Source organism: Drosophila virilis, chromosome 4, assembly GCF_030788295.1.
Source record: "Drosophila virilis strain 15010-1051.87 chromosome 4, Dvir_AGI_RSII-ME, whole genome shotgun sequence".
Classification (NCBI taxonomy): domain Eukaryota; kingdom Metazoa; phylum Arthropoda; class Insecta; order Diptera; family Drosophilidae; genus Drosophila; species Drosophila virilis.
Genome location: NC_091546.1, coordinates 23,938,871 through 23,961,119, shown reverse-complemented (window position 1 = coordinate 23,961,119; position 22,249 = coordinate 23,938,871). Strand labels below are relative to the sequence as shown.

The 22,249-nt window shown below is 38.9% G+C and overlaps 1 protein-coding gene across 4 annotated transcripts in view; it reads left to right on the top strand.

Moving 5' to 3' along the window:
- The window catches only part of DIP-kappa (Dpr-interacting protein kappa), a 156,345-nt gene that overhangs the window by 113,236 nt on the left and 20,860 nt on the right, over positions 1-22,249 (top strand). The gene's annotated exons all lie outside the window — the stretch shown is intronic.

Sequence of the window (22,249 nt, the reverse complement as noted above, 5' to 3'; positions counted from 1 at the left end):
ATTGTATGGAGCAGGAGTATATTAATGGCTTTAACTCCCTCCCAGGACAATGACAAAAGGACACAAATGGTCAAATGCTGCGATATTTATGGGCACGCAAGCTTTGAGGGCACTGAGGGCAAATAAACATTTGGATTGAAAGAATGATAGAGTGACAGAATGACAGAATGACAGGCACTGGCGGCATTAATAGAGTCAATAGAGGGACAATAGTTGAAAATTAACAAATGAATTGAAATTACTTAAACAAACTCATTAGCGTGTGAAAGTCAAGGCGTTCATTAAACTGCCCGCACATTGTTGACACCGATTGTTGTCCAGACGGGGGTAGCCCCAAAGGAACGGCACAGGCATTATAATAAAGCCCATGGGGGGGGCGGATCCAGGTGACAGGACAACACGGGCCACAGCACAGCAGAGTTTTTGCGCTTTGAAATGATTACCCCGTCTAAACATTCGGGCTACGCCTCGACAATTGTTTTTGCCTTGTCGTGTCCGGGCAACGCCCAGCTGGTCCCCCAGCAAATGCCCATTGAATAGCGCAAGTTTTCGCCTGTTCCCCTTTCCCTTTCACGTTTCGGGCCCGTTGCATGTAATTAAATTTTCCAACCTTTATGAGTTGAGCATAGTAATTTAGTGCCGCATTCCCGACCGCGGCAGCGGCTTCCCGTCGCGATTTTAAATTGTCATCGATGTGACAGTTCAACGGGGCCAGGTGACATCAATAGACTTGGCCTTGCACTGGCGGCGTGGGTCGGGCTGGTCAGGCGGGGCAGTTGAATATTTCATTTAGCTGACAGGCCCGCATATTCTATAATTTTCATTAATTTTAATCGCCATAGTTATCATAATTGACTAAGGAATGACAAGGTGACGATGAGCGAGGGAATCATATTTACACATTTATCAATTTATCATAAATTTCACCCTTTAACAGTTCATAAAAAATCTTTTACTATTTGGGTATTGCAATTAAAGAATTTATTTAGCTAGGAGTTACTGTCTTTTGCGGACAGGCTGTGAAGTTCCTTTGGAACGTATTGACCAGCAGGTAATCAAAATTATAAAACAGCTTGCTTATTGCTATCTATATAAATGTAGGAAACATGTTTCTTTGGCCACGAAAATTTAATTTTTGTTAAATTTACAACATATTCCATTTCACGTTGGCTCATGACGAAACTGACCCAGACCTCAGGCACAGACGGCCCGGCGACAAAATCCCGCAGTAGGCGTAAGAAAAAAAATGCTAAAGCAAAAACAACAAAGGGTCTAAATACAAATTTCCGGCATAAGCCACATAACAAACCAGGCCCGTTAGCGACACGGACACGGACACAGCCAACTGTGCCGGACAATAGACCAGAGTTTGCCGGTCCGGCCGAGTGCGCCCCGGAACTTTGTTACATTTCGTTAGCTCGCCAAAGTGCCTCAACACGTTAGGTGACCCGCGGCATTCCCAACCCACCCTTCCCATAGCCGGAACTCTGTCGCGCGGCCTCGCTTTGTTTTTTTGGCGTGTGGCTCACCTTGTCGCCTCCCAACCCCCCCTCACTCGCTCAGCGATCCCTTGCAGGCATTATTGCAGCTGTAAAGTCAGTGCCTTGAACTTTTTGCCAGTTGTTCTTTTGGCCTGCTTTTGTTGTTGTTGCACCGTTGTTGTTGTTTTCTACCATTTTTTGTCGCCTTATTGCTATTGAAGTTTGTTTTTTATGGCCTGGCCGAGCTTGACAATAAGCACGTTGGCGGCAAAACTTTTCCACTTCTCATTTATTATTACGCGCCGAGTTGTTTTTTTCTTTTTGCCTCATTTTTCAGTGAGTTGTTTTATATTTTCCTGTTGTTGTCCTGACAACCCAGCGACACAAAATTGTCGTCTCCTGTTGTCCAGCTGGAGAAAAACAACAACAAATCACAAAATGCAAACAAGCGCATGAAATTCATCTAAACATTTTTTTACTTCACATTTTTCTGTTTCTTTTTCAAGTTCAAAAACGGGAAAATTAATATAATTCAAATAAACGATTTACAACGCTTCGTCGGGCATTCGGCGAGGTGTTAACTTTAAGTGGCATAAATAGTCGTTGCCACAGGGCAACGGCAGGTCCCTCGGGGTATTGGGGGTATCGCTTCTCGATCTCGTCTCACTTGAGGTCATAGGAAATTTGTAACAAATTTATGTTTTGCTTATTGGCAAAACTTTTGATTTATCGAATTAGCACAAATAAACTTTTAAGTGTGCTACAGCTGAAATTAACGACAATTTAACTATGAAAACTTTTTAAAAACTGGAAGAGGAAAAAGAATTTCAAAAATTATTAAAGCCATTATTGGCTTAAGCTTTAAATTATTTACTTTTGTTTATGAGATACAAGCATTTGAAATTTATATTTAAATCGAAGGTTTTTTAAATAAGATATTTATACATAAATTGCTTTGCAGAATTTATTTTATTCTTTTCACATCACACATAATTATTAAATATATTTATTATATTGTTTTGCTTACTAGATTTTTATTGTTTTTTTCGTTATATCGCCTAGCATTCAAATTAAAATATTAATCAAAAAATATCTTTGTCAATGTTACAACAAAATTTATGAACATTCGCACTCGCACGCAAAGGCGATTCCGACAATTGGCATTCAAATTCAAATGTCCTGACAACAAATTTCCGCGCCATTCCGTCAAGTATAGTTGCCATATTGTTCCTTGTGAGGGGCCATGATATAATTGGGCTACACACGCAACAAAGACGCCGCGACGGGCCGTGGTTCGACTGTTCGTCCAAGACCAAGTCAATGGTCAGCCAATGGCCAGTTGGCCATGACCAACAGACAGACAGACAGCCTGCCTGAGCATAAAGGCGCTAATTTGAAACAATTAGTTTGGCACTCGGTGAGGGGTTGCAAGTGTGCGAGAATGTGTGTGTGTGTGTGGGTGTGTGTGGTAAAAGACAAACGACAAACGATGTGACAATGCAGCTAACACAATTGGAAACAAACGAAGTATACGTCCATGAAATACCTTAAGTTAAGACTATGGAGGTTAATCTCATGACTTTCGTTTTTAACTATTCATTTAATTAATGTGACCACAAGTTTAAAGCTTACTTAGGAAAAGCATAAATTATCATCGGTTTTATTAAATATTATAAAATTTTGAATAAATGTGAAAGGACTGGACTTCTGGTTAAGAAAAGAGCTCTGGTTGAGTCCAGAATATAAATTGTACAACAGACTATTCACAATATATGCAAGTAACTTATTAAATTTGTTACACCTTTTTTAAAAAACAACTGAAAGATTCGTTATAAACATTATTAGCGATATGGCATTGATGCTATTCTTTCCAATGTCCAATGGAAATTTAATCATATATAATTTTAATAGTTGCATCTTAGGCAACATATTTAGCTGTAAGCAAAAATCCAGAGAATTGCTTTGAGCAGAACTTCCTTGCTCTTGGGTTGGTCAGAGTGAACGAAAAGAAAAGAAAGAAACGGCCCTTTGTCCGCATTCTTTTCCATCAAACTTTTACTTTGTTTTCTCTTGAAGTATCCATTAAATATGCTAATCTCCGATACACTGAATTGCACTTTTGAAACAGTTACCGCTCTATTGATATTTAAATGAATTTCAAGCTGAGTATACCCTATAGGAGGGTATCATAGTATGCGCTTGACTTGGCTGAACAAAGGACATTTGATAATAATTAAATAATGGTAGCAATGGCAATGTTATCGCATTTTTTACGAGTTGACATCAATTAAATTTTTACCTCTTGGTAGTGCCTTGTGTTTTACTATATATGTTCTTTTTTTTTTTCTTTTACCTCCGACAAACTGTTGGACAATGCCAGCAAATTTTATTTTTTATGTTGCTATCGTTGTTGTTGTCGTTGCTGTTGTTGGCCAACACTATTTGTGTCATGCAACAATGTAATTGCCACTGTCGTTGTCATTTCCGCTGGACACACGGTTCGCCAGCGCGAGACATTAAAGATATTACGTGGGCAAGTGTAGAGGGACCAGCCCTAAACAAAGGGTCGCCAGACTAGGCAGGGAGTGTGGCTACTTCTACCGCAGACGGAAGGAAGCAACTTGTAGGTCGGCATTTGTGCAGTTTTTATGCTGTGTGTGTCGCCCTTTTTCTGTTTAAGTTGTGGGCGTGTGCCCGTGTCCTGGCCAATTGTTAAGTTGAAAATAATAGAGGTGGACACGACTGTCAGCCTGTCAGTGGCGCACAATACGGCCGGGACACTAATCGATGTAGATGTGCACAATCTGCCAGGCTCCAACTGGCAGTGCAATACCAAAATTAATGACTAAACAGGCCAGAGGCCACAAGGCTCAAGCACTAAACTTCATTGTTTTCCACTCGTGGCCTTTTTAATTGTGGTCTCATTTGCCATTTCGCGGTTAGCCATTATTTGTATTATACGCCTTTTAATTGTTATATACACTTGTATTAAAGTGCTCTTCAGCTTCCCTATTTATTTCCAGCATGGGCTATCCTTGCGGCTTGCGGGCGAGGTCAACCGCAGCCTTCACCTTACCAATGTTCACTTTATAAACATGCAACTCTAGTGTAAAGTTATTTTTTTATTTGTTTGCTTTTTGCTATAAAATTAAATGGTCTACAGCAGACTCAACTGATTAATAAGTTGATAATAGTGCAGTTAATAATCGAATTACGTTGCGGTTTAAAAATGTTTAAAAACCATGCATACTTTTTAAAACCTACGTAATTAAAATATTTTACTTGATTTCATCACATAAATAAATACACAGATATACTAAGACAACTACAGCATAAAATATTGCTTTTGTTTTCTTAGCTCTTACAGTGTACTTTACTTGAGTTGACTTATGTATAATATAATCGAAATTTTAGTTTGATTTGAAAGCCTATTTAAACAGCCAAGAAGACTGGAATTGGGACTGACATTGATAAAAATATTAATTCGGCTAATAACAACTTGATCTAGCTTTTCTGACATAAACAATATTTTTAAAACTAAAGCTGTATTTTCTTAACTTTCTTTTCAGGTAAGTGCCCAAGAACTTATGCTCAACATATTAAGGAAAATCATACTGGCTGCCCGTAAGTTGTTTTCAATTTACACGCAACTTTTAGAGCTTAGGATTTAACCACGCGTGTCTATGGTAGATCTAATTTAGGTGGGGTTAGGTTAAGTGGTAGATTCTAACTTTCACACTTACTTAACTTACTTAACTTAGCAATGTGGCATGAAAAACTTTGTCCTATTTGCTGCTCCTTCGCCTGGGGCAAGTTGTAATACCTTGGTCATTTCGGTGCCACGCCACATTCGACACTTTATCACCTGGTTGGCCATTGGCTGCCAATGGCCATGTTTTCCAGCCCGGACATAACATTTAATGGCGCTCCGCTTAACGCTTGTAAACACGTGGGTGTTTCCCCTCCCTTCACGTGGCCAGCAATCAGAATGTGTTTTTGTCTGTGTCTAAGTCTATGTTAGTGTTTGTGTTGCCACGCCCTCCTGACATGTGTGTGTATGTGTGTTTTTGTCGTTCGTTTTACGCTCTACAAAAATTATGCCCAATGGGCATGCTAATTTCACTCAGCTGAATCGGTTTTAAAAGTCTACAATTACCGCTAATAGCTGGCAAACTGAAATCAAATGCTGCCTCTGCTCAACTCGACATTCATTAGCGTTAATTGTCGCACGGCCACATGGCGTATGCGCAACTTTTTCTATATTATTATTACAAATTAACAAATCACTTAGCTGACTTGAAGGCCGCTGCTAAAGAAAGCCCTTGAAGCAAGCGAATTAATTAACTAACTTGTTAAACTTTAACAATTTAGCGCAAACAATTTTTGGCTCACATTATTTGAATTTGTGCCGAAAAAGGGTCCTTAAGCACAATGGACGAAGACTGAATACTCTTGCATATATTCAAAACAAGAATATATGGAAAAACTTACATTTCTGTCGATTCTTTGTTTATTGCTCTTAGAAATAGTATTAAATAAGACTTAAATACTGTCAAATGCTTGCTTTAAACACGAACCAAATTGAATGTCAATTCCTATATCATATCCAACCTGCCGAGTTAAATTAAACTAAAATATTAAGCATTCTGGATTAGAATATATTTTTCAACAATGCGTTCCACATTTGATGACATAATTTGATCACCCTCTGCAAGTGTACAAGAAAGGCAACAAAAATTGAAACGAAAAATCCCATTGGCATTAGGTCTTAACGCTTCGCTTAACTTGTTATTGAAGCCGAAGTTTATTGTTGAAAGTTTAGAGCCGGCGGCGTTCGCTTTCCGAAAGCAATTATCCTCAAGGAAGTCTTCGACTTAATTGATTTTGCAAACAGGGCCGAAAAGCATGGACCAGGACCTGGCCGCGAGGGCTAACCGAGGGCAGTTGTTACAATCTTAAAAGGATTCTAATAAGCGCATTGAGCGTGTGCCTTTTGTCTTTTGGGCTCTTCGTCTGAGCATCCTTGTATTATCCTTTCGGTTCAAAAGTTCTTTGCGCATTTAGATAACAAAATTTCGTCGGCTTTTTTCACACTTTACAGCCGGACGTGCTGTCGTCTCGGTCTAGGGCCAAAGTTGAGGGCTCAAGTGGGTGTGTGTGTTTGACCGGAAGTTGAGCGCCCACCCGGATCGCCCCCTAATCCCTCTCTGCAGACAGTCACTTGCCAGCGTGTAGTTTAAATATAATTTGAAAATTGTGTTTATTTAATTGCCCGGAAAGCAAACACTTGAACCTTTTTTTATTGTTTCGTCGCAGCCAGCTTTAATTTTTATAGATGATTGAGTTTAAGTGAAATGTGCGCCACAAAGTGCGCTATCGTACTTTCATATTATTATAACCATTTGTAGCTTTTTATTATTATTCTACCTATGATTACAACAAAGAATAATGAATGTGCGCCATAAAGTGAGCTATCGAACTTAAATATTATTCTATCCATTTTCAGCTTTTTCATATTATTCGACTTATTATTAGAAAAAAGAATAATGAATTTGAAATATTTCTGAACTGATGTAATTGAAATACAAATTTCAATAGGTTTAAATATAAAAAAAAATTATGAATCTCAGAATTTAATTTTTCCTTCCTAATTTGAATATCAGCATGCACACATGTTTCAACTGGCGATTGAGTATTTCGTATATTGATTTAAATTCCTGTCTTAGTTTAGATAGAGAAAACTTTCAAAGTAAAACCAAAATTTATAGAAATTTCTTTAACTTACTTTTTTTAATGGTAATTTTTGATATGCAATATCCGAAAGTTTTTAGAATCACATTAATCTCAAGATATTTTATAAGTTTATATGATGAATAATGTTTGTTGTTTTTTTTCTCGAAATGTTAACGTCTATTAGAATTATAATTGACTTTAAAACTTCAATTGATTTTTTACACTGCCTACTCTCACAGCTAGATGGCGCTTTTTAAATACACAATGCTGTTAAATTGTGTGAAATTGAAGTGATGGCATTTTCATTAATTTGGCAGCCACGCCCTGGAGGCCGGCTACAATACAACGCCCACTTGTTTTTCCCGATTCGCGCTCTATGTTAATTTTACAGCACTCTCGTGTTTTTTGATGATGAAGAGTTTCTGGCATGCGGCCAGCAGAAAAAACAAAAAAATATAAGGAAAAACAAAATATTACGAGCAATGCTTTTCTTTTTGCGTTCGAGTTTCCAACTTCGGAACTGGTTGCTGCTCCGGCAATGCTCGAAATGAACGCATCCTGCTTCTTCATGGGCTTTTTGGGGGCGTCTCTGGACAAAAGCAATAACAATAACGCGCACATGTAGACTGTTTATGTGTGTGTGTGTGATAGATACATTTACACACATACTCCTAGTTGGCGCTAGGCTTCACTCTGGCTGTGTTTTCTGTTTTCCGCTTCTGTTTTTTTTTTTTTTTTTTGCCGTGGAACAGTTTGATGAACTTCCAGGCCAACTCCCGACAACCCGGCAATTGCCGCTGCCTGCTTTTGATTGTTTTTATAGATGATGCGCCGAATCCTCCCGAGCCCTCCGTTACCCTCCACCCTTCCGCTGCTTGTTGATTTTGATGATGATGGGGTTGGAGCTGGGATGGCCACGGCAATCAGAATCATGATGATGTTGTTTTGGAGCTTGCCTGCATTTTTTTGGAGGCTCTATTTTGGTTGTTGTTGTTGTTGTTGCTGTTGTAATCGTTGCTGCCGCCGGCCTTTCCCCTGCTCACCGCATTTGCCACAGTTGATTTCGTTAATAGAAAATTTAATTGCTTTTATTGATATATTCCGCAACGAACGGGGCTCCAGCGGCAGGCAGTGATTGTAATTGGGATTACACGAATGGAGATGCAACGAGCAGTGAATTTTATTGATTGCCAGTGAATTGTTGACAAGCAAGAAATCGGCAAATATTAAAGTCGGCATTTCAATGATTTAACTGGAATGTGTTTGTAAAAGTTGTTTAAATGGTTGAGCGGCCACAGGGAAACATTTTAATGGATTAATAATACATTTTATATTCATTTTTGAATACTTGCAGTTGATTCAATGCTTCACATTAAATCTCAATTCAACTTTAAGTAATTTACGCATAAAAAATTACTTAAAAGTGCGAATTGTATAAAAATGCAAAAGTTAAAGCTAGGAAACTTGACTAAAATAATATAAAATAAATAAAAAGCGTATAAATGTAGACAGCATTTTTAGCACATAGAGCTATGTGGGTATATTATAAAATTATTTATTTAAAAAAAAAAAACCTTTACAACTTAGAGCACAAAAATATTTGCATACATATTTTGGGCGTGCTTTTCTAGTCGACCATCAAAAAATAATGACCAACACTCTTTTACATTAAGATTTGGACCTTTACATATATTACTTCACTTTTGTCATTCAAAGCATTATGTCATGGATCTGCCTTTTCTCCTAGCATCTCTTGTTATACCACAAGAATAATGTGTACTTTTCTTTGTGCACACATTTCTCATGCCACACAGTTGAACACTTTGCAACCTCACAGTTTGCACAATAACCAAAGCGCTCTTCACATTCAAACACACTTCCATCCAGCCATCCAGCCATCCATCCATCCAATCATTTACACAACCATTCAAGCAACCTGCTAGTGATAACCACATTCACACATGCTTAACTTTAACCTGGCTTAAAAACGCAAAACAACTTCAGGCAAGAACAATATTTACTTACTTAAGGTTAAAAGCTGAAAAACCCTTTTTGAAGCTATGAGTAATACACTCTCTCCTGCACATGCACACACACAAGCGTAGAACACCCTGAGCAGCGAAGTAACCCCAAAATCGAATGAAATAAAACATCAACTGCAATTAGTTGAGCAATCGATGGAAGCAAGTAATAAACTTCTGGGCTGCCAACAACATTTGCCACTGATTGACTAACAACAACATTACCAACATAACGAATTACAACAGCAACAACAACAACAAACAGTGGCGCAAAAATCAAAACAACCAACACCAATTTCTAATGTGGCCCTAACAAGAATGCCACCAGCTGCTCCCCTCATTTGGCAGGAGGGGGCGCTCTCCATGTGTGCGAGGCACTCCAGCGAAAGAGAACTGAAATCTTAATTAAGATTGATATGTTTACGTGTGTGTGGGTGGTGGAGTCTGTGTGTGTGTGTTGTGTGTGTTTTGGTGTCTGTGCTGCTATCATGCCAAGCTGACTGCCTGCCCTTCTTTGGCTTGACTGACACTTGTCTGTCTACCTATACCTGCTGCTGGTAAGGTACGTCTACACACACACACACACATGTACTAACCGTCCCTATAGCTTCCTCATCTCGTGTGTTGTGCCAGTCCGACTTTCGTTTCCATTTTCGACTCTCGACAAAGTTGTTTTGTTGTTGTTTGCGTTTGGCGGACCGTGGTCAAAACCTTCCACTCGAATTGCAGCACAAATTATTTATGACATTCGATTTTGACTTTTATATCTACTGATTTTTTTCGTTATTTTTTCCTGTCGTGTATCGCCGTAATTAGTGCCCACAATGAACATTATTCCAAATCAGAAACCAAATCAGAATCGTTGGGCGATTTCCGCGCTTGATCTTTGACTTGTTCGAGTCAATCAAATGCTATTTTCGACTGTAGCACAGACTGATTGACATGCGCAGGCAAAAGCTCTGGCAACTTCCGCTCGAGCTGGGCAGACAGTGTTTGTGCGTATGCAAATTGCAGTCACTGTGTGTGGAATTGTCGACACTGTGGGTGTGGCATTCCTTGGTTGCATTGGTCAACCACATGCAGAGCAAGAACAACAATATGAATTGACTTTATTGTGCGTGAACTTTAAGTTACGATTGTTGGTATGCTGAGAAGTTCAACATTGTGTTTAATAGCTTACACAGAAGTTGAGTAATATTGTTACATTCAATGATAACAACGATTTCTTGAGATTACTGATGAATATGAAACAGATAATTAAAAGCGAAAATTAAAAAAGCTTGTCACTTAATCATATAACTTGTAATTGTATAAAATCGAACGCAAAAGAAGTCGCATTTTTATTTTTTAACTGCTGCTGATTAAAAATTTAAAAAAAAACCTTTTACAGAGCATTTTATAATTTAACTGTATTTTCACAATCTTGTTTCTACTTGGCATTTGCTTAAAAATATCATTGAAGCTTAAAATATATAAAATACTTCTCTTAAATGTTTTATAATATATTTTCAGTTCTTATTTACACTTTATTTAAACTTTGAAGGTGTTTTTATCTAAAATAAAGAAAATTTCTTGTTGTTACGCCAAGATGCAACTCAAAATTTCAAACACACAACTCGAAAAAATAAATCTAGCATACCAGGTTTGCAATTTTTCGGTGCTTGACGCATCACAGTCTGCTTAAAATATATACAAAAATTAAATTAAAAAATGAATTGAATTATCTATATATGTCATCCTATTATATTAAATATATAAAAGAAAAAAATCAATATAAATCATATGTAAAGTTCTGCACTTCAATAAATGCAGCCAAAAATTAAACGTAAAAATAAACTTTCAGCCTGCAAAATTGGTTTTGGAAAATGTTATGCGAACTTGCAGCATCATTTGTGCGGCGCCGTAGCTGCCACAAAAGCACATGAAGCATGTTGCGCACAGCAAATTAAGTGCAGCCACGATACACACACAGGCACACACATAGACACACACACGCACCCACACACAAGTTGATGCAGTTGCCTAACAGAACGAGCAGATGGCAAGACTTTTAACACTCCAGGGATAAAGTTTCATTAAGAGCTGCCTAACATGACCGGGACGGAGTCCAAAACTAAGTAAAGCCACAAGGCGGCACAGCAGAAGTGACAGAGCTTGAGAGCCGATGGGGGGGGGAAGGGTATATGTTGGCTATACATATATGTATATATGCACAGACCGAACTATCATACTTCATAGTACGAGGCACTTCACTTCAAATTGCACTTGGGGCTTATGAAGCACACGCCCCTAGCCGAGGCAGCCGCCCACTTCACTTCAAGTGCATGTGAAACCGCAGTTGAAAGGCATTTATTGTACTTGTCATTGTTGTTGGGGGTGCTGAGGGGGGCCAAGTGGGCGATGGGTGCTCGGCGGTGGGTAGCTGGGGGTGGTTAGGAGTAGTTGGTGTCAGCTGAAGCTGCGGGCTGCTAGCAGTCCAGACAGTGCGGCTGGCATACGATTCCTTTGCACCCCATCCCACAGTTTGTATAGGAAAAATGCTTTACTCACTCTTATGAATGCCAATGCAGAGCGCTCATAAAAACTCCAGCTGTGTGTGTGTGGGTGCTCTGTCTTTTTGTGTATTAGGCATTTGCTAAACGACCCTAGTTAACCTCCAGGCCAAATAATTTGCATCAAGCACTTGCACTCTCTGCCAACTCTTGGGCCAACAACTTTTCCTCAGAATCTGTTACGCCCTTTAGGGCATGTGGATGTGGCCCTGGCCCTGCCCAGCCCCGCCTTCCCGACGTAGTCTGTCGGTCCGACTGTTTGCCGCCGTCTTCTGGCCGCTTTGTCTATGCCGCTGCTTATTTTAGTTATGGCATTTGAAGCATTTTTGCCAAGTTTACAAGATTATGCGCTTAGTGTTTCGGCTGGCAGTTCTAGCACTAGTTCCGACTAACCCGGAACAAAACTTCACCCAAAGCATTCAAAAGTTTTTCTGTTCAAGGTGCAAATGAGTGTGAGTGTGTGTCTGTGTCTGTGTCTGTGTATATATACATATATGTGTATAAGTGTGCTCGTATACATGTCCGTGTCCGTGTCTGGCCCGGAGTGTAATTAAATTGGTGCCACTTTGAGTGCTGCCTGTGTGGAATATGAAATGGGCAATAAAGCCATTTCTTAAAGTTATGAATTTTCAGACAGTTTTTAGTATTTGCTCTGAATATGCGATAAGCTCCAAATTTCTCGATTCTGCTTTGCCATGGCTTTTAATTCCAGCAATAGACAGCGATATTACTAAATGATTGAAAGCTAATGGATGAGACTTATGGAAAATATTGGGCCTGATTCAATTAAATGCGGAAATATGAAAGTTTTTGTTTTATATAAATAAATTTGAAATCAAAGAATTGTGGAATACACGACACAAAAACATTTCTTAAATAATTATAAATAGTGAGGATTAATTTTTGTTTATATATTTAATCGGAGAATTTCGGAAGTTAAGAAATGCCTGGTATGAAAAAGTTAATGTTAAGCAAGGCTAAATAAAGAATAGAGTAAAATATGACATGTGAATACGTAAACATCCTGCATCCTCTTCTTTATTGGCCTTTTAAGCGCTTCCACTTTAACAGCTTTTGGGACCAGAAGTGAGATTTAACATTTATATGCTACTTATTTTAAAATTTTATTTCTCTACTTTTTGTTTAAGGAAACACCCCTTCCTTTACGCTTGCTCGATGTGTGCTCAAGTTTTGAGCACTCTCCAACACCGGCAAAAGTATGAAACACTTTTTGATACATCAAGTGGGGCGCATTCAACAGTTGTGAACGTTGTTCATATTTTGTTATTGTAGTTGTTGTTGTTGACGTTGTCAAAAAATTTGCTGTAAGGGGCAGCTCTGCTTGACTTCAAATGCAAACAAAGCACAGCTCGAACGTCAAAGCAACACTCGAAAATGTCAGGGAGCACACACAACACACACTTCACACTCACACTCACACACTCTTGCAGCCGAGGCTAAACATAAACAATTTATGGAATTTATTAAATTGGCCAAGAGGCGCTCGCTGCTCCTGTTGTTGTTATTGTTATTGTTGTTTTTGTTAAAGCCCTTGAGCCGCTGGTAAACAAAAAGTAAAAACAAGTAGAACAAAATATTTAACACACGGCTAGAAAAATCTTTTGCTCTTCAGTGGACTTCTTTTGTCCTTCAGAGAGAGAGGGCAGCTCGCAAACACTTGGGCAAATTTATGACAATGAGCCAACAACTCTGAGTGCTCATAATATAAATAACAAGCGGGCCAATGTGCAAATAGGCGGCTCGAATGGGCGTGGCCCGTGAATAGCCCGATGTGCGTAGGCTAACTGACCGTGGTTAAGTGTGTTTCATGCTCAGCAGCAGGAGGGCATGACCGAGTGTGGCATCTACAGTCGAAGTCGAGTCCGCCGACTGCGCCACATGTGTCGGCAATTGCGAAATTATGCCCAACGGGCCCAACGGCAAAAGTGTAAAGGCAGAAAGTTGACTTTTTGGCCTCAGCCGTTTAGCTCTTGTATCGAATGAAATTCTCTCCGTCAGCCACTGCCATCTCCGGCTGCTTGTCAGCCTGCCAGGCTGCATTATTTTTTTATGTCTACAGCCTGCCGACAGGCTGCTTTTCACCTTAAGCAGATCCCAGCTGAAATTTACGACAATTTAAGTTGAACGTTTTGACAACACACAGCGAAATGCTTAAATCGGCCAAGAAGCCCAAACAGCCGTTTATAATAAGTTCGTCATTAAGAGAAGCATATTTTTGGTGCAAAAAGTATCCGCTACAAGTAGACAATATAATATGGAGAGCATTTGAAATAGGAATCGTAATGAAATAATATCACCGTCCTTTTACTCTGGCACTCTTGTGTGTGATTTTTCTGGCTGATCAATTTACACTTCAAGCATTTAGACCCATATGTATTTAACTTTTACTGATTTGATTGTCTTAAGAAAAAGCTTAAAGAAGTGTTCTAAGGTCTCTAAAATAGTACTTTGAATTTGCTATCAAAAATAATATTTTTTATAATCTCACGCACGTTTTTGATAATAATATTCATAATATTTAAGCGAAAGTAGCGCTTAAATGTAAATAATATTTGAAAATTCAATTAAGCCCAATATACATTCTTAGAGCTGCTACAGCTGCGTTTTATAACTAGAAATATAATGTTTATTGAACCAGCAATCTGTGAGCTGACTAAAATCATATTAAATTATTGAGGCAAGTTTCAAGTTTTTGCTTGTAGGCAAATTAAATAAATTTATAATCAATCTCATTCATCATTTGGTCAACAATTTGTGCGTGAAAAATGTTTAGCTTCTAAATTTCTCAAGGCTAAAAATAATATAAATTTAATAGCCAACTGCTGCAACTAAAAGGTGGGGCGGTCAAAGCAATAAATATTGCTAGTTAAAAGAAATTTATATATGTACGTCACTAAAACGAACTGCCAATAACTCATTCGATAAACATTAAGCCCAAGAATGTGTTTGCTATTTATAAATAAAAAAACATTCACGTGCCATAAAAAAAGTATCCTTTCAAAAGCAAAATGTCGTCAACAAACAAAAAGGATACCCCACGCTGTTTGTTGATTTTTAATTACTTGACCACCTAGAAGCCGGCCAAGACATTGAAACCGTTTTATGCGTTGGCCTGGGACAAGGGAGCCAAGAAAATTTACATTTGCTGGCCACAAAGGCAGCTGCCCACAGGAAAAAATAAAAGAAAAAGGAAAATTAAATGAGAAAGGAAATAAAAGAGTTGCCTGCAGTTGGCAAAAGTTACTGAATTATTCAACGAATGTCCTGCCAACATTTTAATTTAAGTTTGCGCTTCGTTGGCCGCTTAGATAAGAAACTCTCGTCCGCATTTATTTACACTTTGCCGTTGCTGCCAAATGACAAGCAGCCAAAATTAATAGAAAACTTTTCTTGCCGACGACAAACACAAATAAAATATATATACATATATATAGAAAAAAGAAGAGAAAATGTGGAAAGTACAAATTATGCAGCAATTTCATTTTGATATTTTTGGCCAAACACTGGATGAAAGGCTGTTAATGTAAATGGCGGCCACAAAAGTAGCCAACGAAAAAAAGAAAACTTTTAATAACGTCTCCAAAGACACATTTTTGTGTCCCTTTGTCTTGTTGCACGCACACAGACCAGAAGAGAGCGGTGGAGTGTACAAGCGAGAGAAGTATATGGAGTGAAAGAGAGAGTAAAGTCTCTTGTTCACACTTCATTTGCAATTCTGAGTGCGGCTTCTTTTGTTGTAGGCTTGTAGGGAAAGGCTGCGCGAGATGTGGGGAGGCGTGGCTCGCCGCTCGACTGCGCCTAATTATTATTTTCACGAATTCAGCTGTGATTTGCATCAAGGACTTTTAGCTTGTCCTTGCTTTGATGGCCGTCACTTGATGTAAATTGTGTTTATGCTTGCCTACTTTTGTGCGCGGCCTTCACTTACATGCTCAACACACCAGCTTGGCTCACACGACACCGCCCACCACCCACCTCCCACAATGCAGTCCCATTAAGTTTTATGTGCAGTCTTCTGACTATACTGTGTTTTCGGGTCTGGCTTATGGTCGGGCTTTATGGTCCAGTTAAGACAGTTATTTGGGAAAGTTTTTTGGCCATCATTTTGGCTCTGATGTGCTGCAATTTGCCCGAAATTTTTCGGCTTGATTATAGGATTGAGAGAGCTATATGTACTAGAAAATAATTCATTCTGATTGGGGAAAGTCCAAAAGCGAACTTCACTTTAAAATGTTCCAATTTCGAGTTACGTTTCTTCGAAACTCTACTTAACTAACTTTAGGAGTAAGCAATAAATATCTTTGCATTAAATAGATGATGCAGAAAATATATTTTTTAATTGAAATGCAAATTGTTAGACAAAGTTTATAAAGCTGCGGCAAAATGAATAATTGTAATAAATTTCTAAAAAATTAAATTAATTATAATAGCTTATAAAATAATTTTGGACAAATACAAAAATACTAGATATGCTTAAATTTTGTCGCAGTTTTGTTTATAAATAATATTATTTATAAACATTAAACCATTCAACATGAATTTATGGCTAAGGGTTAGCCATAAACTACTTTGAAACAAGCCAATTGTTGTTGTTCTTCTGACAAAACACAAGCCACGGCTCACAAATACACAAGCACACAAACACACACATAAAAGATTTGTTAACCAAGTTTACGTGTTGTAGCCGAAAACGACGCGTTGCCATGTCCAACTGTCTGTCTGTGTGTTGGGGTATTTCTGTCTGTCTGGTTGTCGACATATCTTAATTCCCATAACCAGTAAGAGTCTGCATGAATTTCAAATTCAATTTGGCGCATTTTACATAATTTATTAAACAAAAGGCTCGACAACGACAAGAACAACAACAACGATATAAAACGTTTTATTGCCCCACTTGCTGGCGCTTATGTTTGGCTGTTGCTGTGTGAGTATAGCGTGTGTTTATTTATGTGTGTGTGTGTGTGTGTGGTCGTCGGAGCTTTTTATATAAATAATTTAGGTGTGAAGATTATATGGTCGCGATATGGTTAAAATTGTTGACAACTTAATTTGTGAAGTGGTCTCGGTGGCCGGAAATGTTGGCAGCAAATGGCCAAAACCCGCAACCCAAGCGAGCGAGCGTAGGTGCCGCAGTTGCCACAGGCCACTTGCTGGAGCCTAAAAAAGAGTGGGAACGAGCGAGAGAGAGAGAGAGATTGGGAGTGAGGGAGTGTGGCTGGCAGAGCGAGAGCATATTACAAATTGTAATTTAAATGCGCGTTGAAAATAATTTATGAGCTCGAATCGTGGCAATATTGCAAACAAAGGAGGCGCCGCGCTCAATGTCGTCACGCAACGCATATGCGGCGCGCACACGGCGCATACTTAATCTGCAAGACAGGTGAGAAATCAGGCAAAGACCGAGACAGACACAGACACAACCAGCGACACCGACACCAACACCGACACAGACGGACGGCAGGCACTTGCAACTGAAATTGAATTATTGAAAAATTAAAATGCTCAAAAGTATGCAGCGTGCTTTTACCTGAAAGCAGCAATTACGTGGCGCGCCAGTCTGTGATATATTGCATGAATAATGCACGGCAGGCACTGGCATTGCCACATTGCCACGCCCACCTGTAATTGCCGGCATCGGTTTGTTAATTGCTGCATAATTGTTTGAAATAAATTTACTTACCATGCGCTACTGGGCGAAAAGACGTCGCTGCCAAGCGCTGACATGGCGTATGAGCAATATGCTGTTAAATGTCAATCCACCGTTGCCCAACAGCGCTCTCAGCCTCCCACAGCAGCTCGTGCACAATTTGCAATGTGCATTTTGAGCAATCGAGCATTAAATGGAGATTGAGTATTGTTCATTGTTCCACTGAGGGGCGGAAGCTGTTGTGAGTGTGCGGAGGTGTGGGTGTAAATTGAGTGAATGATTATTGCATGATTAATTCAGCGTCCAATGCACACTGGGAATTGTGCATCTTGCAGCTTGTAGGTGGCTGCGCTTAAGTCGAAAGCTGTGACAAATGACACATGAATACTTTGTGTCAGGCACAACTTGACGTCTCTCAGCTTAAGCTGAAAGCAACTGCCGCGTGACATGCACATCTCATTAGCTGTTACTTAACTTAATTAGCATGTGGAGCACTTGAAACGTACTTTTTTTCTATTTTCCCGTAAGTTTCCCTTGGCTATAAATTAATGGTATGTTTCTTGTTGCGATCTGCCCTTTGCTAATTCCATTTCGATATTCGACATATTGTTACCTCGTTTGTTCTCCTCTGTTCAAATTTTGTTTTGTATCTTATTCCTTTCTGCTGATCTCTCATTTTAATGAGAGCTATCTTAAAATAAACTGAAGATACGAATTCGATTACAGCAAGTTTTACCTTTACTCAAGCCTAAAAAAATTAAATTTTCGTGCAGCCAGTTTAACTTTAATTTGTTATTCTGGCATCATAAACCACTTTAACCCTCGTTTTCCCGACTTCACCTCAGGTCTTCAGGGCAGGCCATGAATACTGAAGAGCGAGCTGGCCAGAATCACATTGAGACATGCAGGCGTTGGCTGTGCATTTGTCACAATCATTTATTAATATGTTAAACACAGTCTAAACGTAGCCGCAGCAACAGCTGCCACCTGCCAACTGCCACCTACCATCTGCCTGTTGGCAGTTGCACCTTAGTGGCCCCTCAGCCATTGCACCGTAATGCTGAACAGGAGCTAACGGTGGGGCAGGAACTTCAAGCTGAAGCTGACAAGCACGCAGCATAATTCATGAAAGTGAGAAAGTGTCGAGCAGCAGCATTTGCCGCCCTCAACTCCCCAATTCCCACTGAACTCACGCTCCCCAGTTGCTTGCCATGTTTTATGTTTTCGCTCACTTTCTGACTTATTTTGCACATATTTCGTCTTAATACCCTGTGAAAACAGCTGAATAGTGTATATATTTATTTAATTCACAATATAAGCTTCGTTTAAGTGAAGAAATATAATACAATACTATTAAAACAAACTATTCAACCCTGGTTGATCACTAATTAAAAATAATCGATGGTTTCATTGAACATTAAAGAATAAGAATTCCAGGAATTAATTGCTTAAATAGGATTGGGCAGTGTTTAACAGGAATCTTCTAGTCAAGCTGCTTAAAGTATTTTAGTTTTTTCTTGCTGCAGCTGTTAGTTTCACATTCTCATGTTTATAATATTTATTATGAATAATGAGGATTTGTTTCTTTTATTTTTTTTTTGTAGCTGCTGTTATTTCTTGTGACATTGCTGGGAGCTCAATTTAATTAAAGTTCTTAATGAGTTTTCCATCGCAGCTCAATCAATCAAGATGCTTGAATTGAGCCATTAAATGCAAGCTGGCTTTGTCTTACAAGCGATTACATTGTCAGAGCCAGTCAGAACCCGCCAGAATCCCGCCCGAACCCGCCACAACCAGCTGGGCAACTTGCCAGCAATTTCTTCGCCAATCAAGTTCGAAATACTTGAAGCGAAAAAAAAACGGCAGCCACAGTTGCTGAACTGAACTGAGATTGCAGTTGCTTTTAAAACAAAAGAAGTCCCTGCATTTATATATATGTGCATTTTATATATGCAGCTGGAACAAAATTCGGAACTGGTTCTGAATGTGTGTTTGTGTTCCCAGTTCGAGTTCATTTGTTTGCCAAGTTGCCAAGTTGGCAAAGTGCATTTTGCCGCAACCAAAATTTGTTTTGCGGTTTTGCATATAAATATCTGAGCATCCACACACGCGACGTCTCCAGCTCCCGCTTACTTTCTCTGCTCTGCTTGCATTTAATATTATATGGTAAGCATTTGCTTTGCTGCTTCGTGCTTTTCACAATTTTTTGCTGTTTGCAACACGTGTGCTTGCTGCAAAAAATCTGTTGCATACTTTTGGGCTTTGCCTGCCGTTCATTTTGTTTTCCTTCGCCATTCTTTCTTTGTGTTGTTATTGTGGCTGCTGTTGCTGCTGCGGCGACTGCTGAGGGCAAGAGTAAACAATTTGCATAAAGCATTTCATATGCTGTATCCCCTTTTTATGACTGCATTGTAAATTATGGTAATAGTTGCCTCCTGGATTGCTGCCGGTATTACAACTTAAGTAAATGTTGCGACTTGTTTGCCATTTCAGTTTTTTCTTTTCCTTATTTTGTGTTCCTTTCGGCGTTAAGCGCGTAACCAGATGAACTTTTTTGCGATGCTTTGATTTTTTTTAAATATATTTCTACTAAATTCAAAGATTAAAGCTTTATATCTAATTAAAAATAAATAAACAAGTATAATCTAATTTTAGTAGAAACAAAATTTAAATTTTATTTTATATATTGCATAAAATCCAATCAATTTTATAGACAACCCATGTCCAAAATGATAAAGCGTATGAAAACGGTGTTAAGTTCCTTAATGGAAAATATTTTGCTGCTCCAAAGAACACGTATCGACTTAGGTTAGTCCATGAGTCTGTAGACAAATCATGTCATAATAATTCACCTTTTATATACTTAAGTTAAGTTGACGGTGAATATTTAATGTAATCTCATCTCTGACATTTTTATGCGCTCTTACTGGTAAGGCGAGATGTATATATTCATATTTGTATTTTATCCTTTGTAGCAGCTAATTAAACAGTTAAGTGTAGTCAATATGTTTTGCCAAAGTTTTAGTTTTAAACAGATTCAGCTTAGCCTGGCTATCTAAATCTTTAGAATGGTTGACTAATATTTTAATAATAAACAATTGTTTGTGTCACATAACTTAAAATTAAATTGCATTTGAGCTATGCTGTTTTACACTTTCAATTAATAAGCCATCAGTAAGCTTAAATGTAAATAAGCATTGGCTTTCACGTGCTCCATGTTGTCTGGACAAGCAGCCAATAAGCCAGTGCCGAAGTCATTTAATTGCATAATGAGCCAGAGCTGTTATTTAATCAGCTCGTTTGTCAACAAAGTGCATATACAACAGTGAGTGTAGAGAGAAAACGACAGAGAGAGAGAGAGAGATATTGTGTGAGAGAGAAGCGAGAGAATAGTGTGTTTGTCAGTCATTGGCGAGGCGGAGAGAGCGGGCAACGGCAGACAGCTTGTCAGCTCTCAACTAATTACGTATACGCAATGTGATTATGAGCTGCAGCTGATTTGGCAACTGTCAAATGTCAATGGCGTGTGATTGGATTGGCTTGATTGGTAGCCACTAAGCTCCCCCCTACACACAACACTCCCGCTGTAAAGTAGCCAACACTGGCATCTCCAGTTTTAAAGATAATGGCCACACCATAAGCCATAACGAGCTGAGCATTTGGCAAATGAAACCCGAAAAGCCGGGGCCAAATATTTGTTGACATATTGCGGATTTAAAATGATTTGTGCCTGCCCAGCGGAGCAGCGGCATTGGCAGCGGAACCAATCCCCGAGAATTAAACAAATACATTTGAATAATGGCAAGCAATCAGCAAACAAAACAGAAGACTGATTGCTGGCAATAAAAATGGACCATAAAAAGCGATAACATCATATTTATAAGCGGCCAGGCCTCCCCCAAACCAGCCTTGGAGTCGAGTCGGCACTCAACAAGCAGCCGCAAGCCGCAAGCCGAACAGAAATAAAAGACGCACATGGACACACAGCCAAAGTCCGGGGCAACATTCGCATTCCCATTGCCTCATCCTTGGCCCGATATGAGCTCCCAGAGCTCCCAAGGCGGCGAGCGTTGAAAGCGATTATATGCGTAAATATAAAAATGGCGAAAAGACAAATAAACGACAATAAACGGCCGGGCGTGGAAGGCGCGTAAACCAAAAGTAGCCCCGCCCCCTATCCGATCAACAAGCAACAAAAAAAAAAAACGAAAAAAGCAAAAAGGAAACATGGCCAGCAAAAAGATGGGCCCATAAAAAAGAAAACCAAAAACGGCAACAAGGGTCAAGGCGCCAGCACAGTGGATACAAAAATATGCGAATATGCGTCAAATCGGTTGCGGCGAGCTAAATCAAGTTAACCAACTTATTTTCATAAATTTAACTAAACACCTGTAGCATTACATTTTATTATTTTAAAAAGAGCTAATTGCTTTACAATCCCAAACATTTATTTGTAATTCTCAGTCATTATCAATTCCAGGCAATTTTTAGACGTGCCTTGACAAGAGACTTAATTTGCAATTTAATTATTCATTTTTTTTATTGTTGTCCTGGACAGGAGTAGTCATCGAGTACTTGAGACTATCTTATACAAATTTATATTTTCTTTTCAAGATCGTTTATTTTCAAGCCATATTGCAAAGCTCGTGCTAAAGCATCCTTCATATCTTACTGTAACTATATTTTATTAAGCTTTGTTAATATTGCCGTCAGATGTGGTCATAATTTGATATTAGCAGATTTACATTTTTTAATTAAAATTAATTTCTACTAAAATAACACAACTTTTCCAAT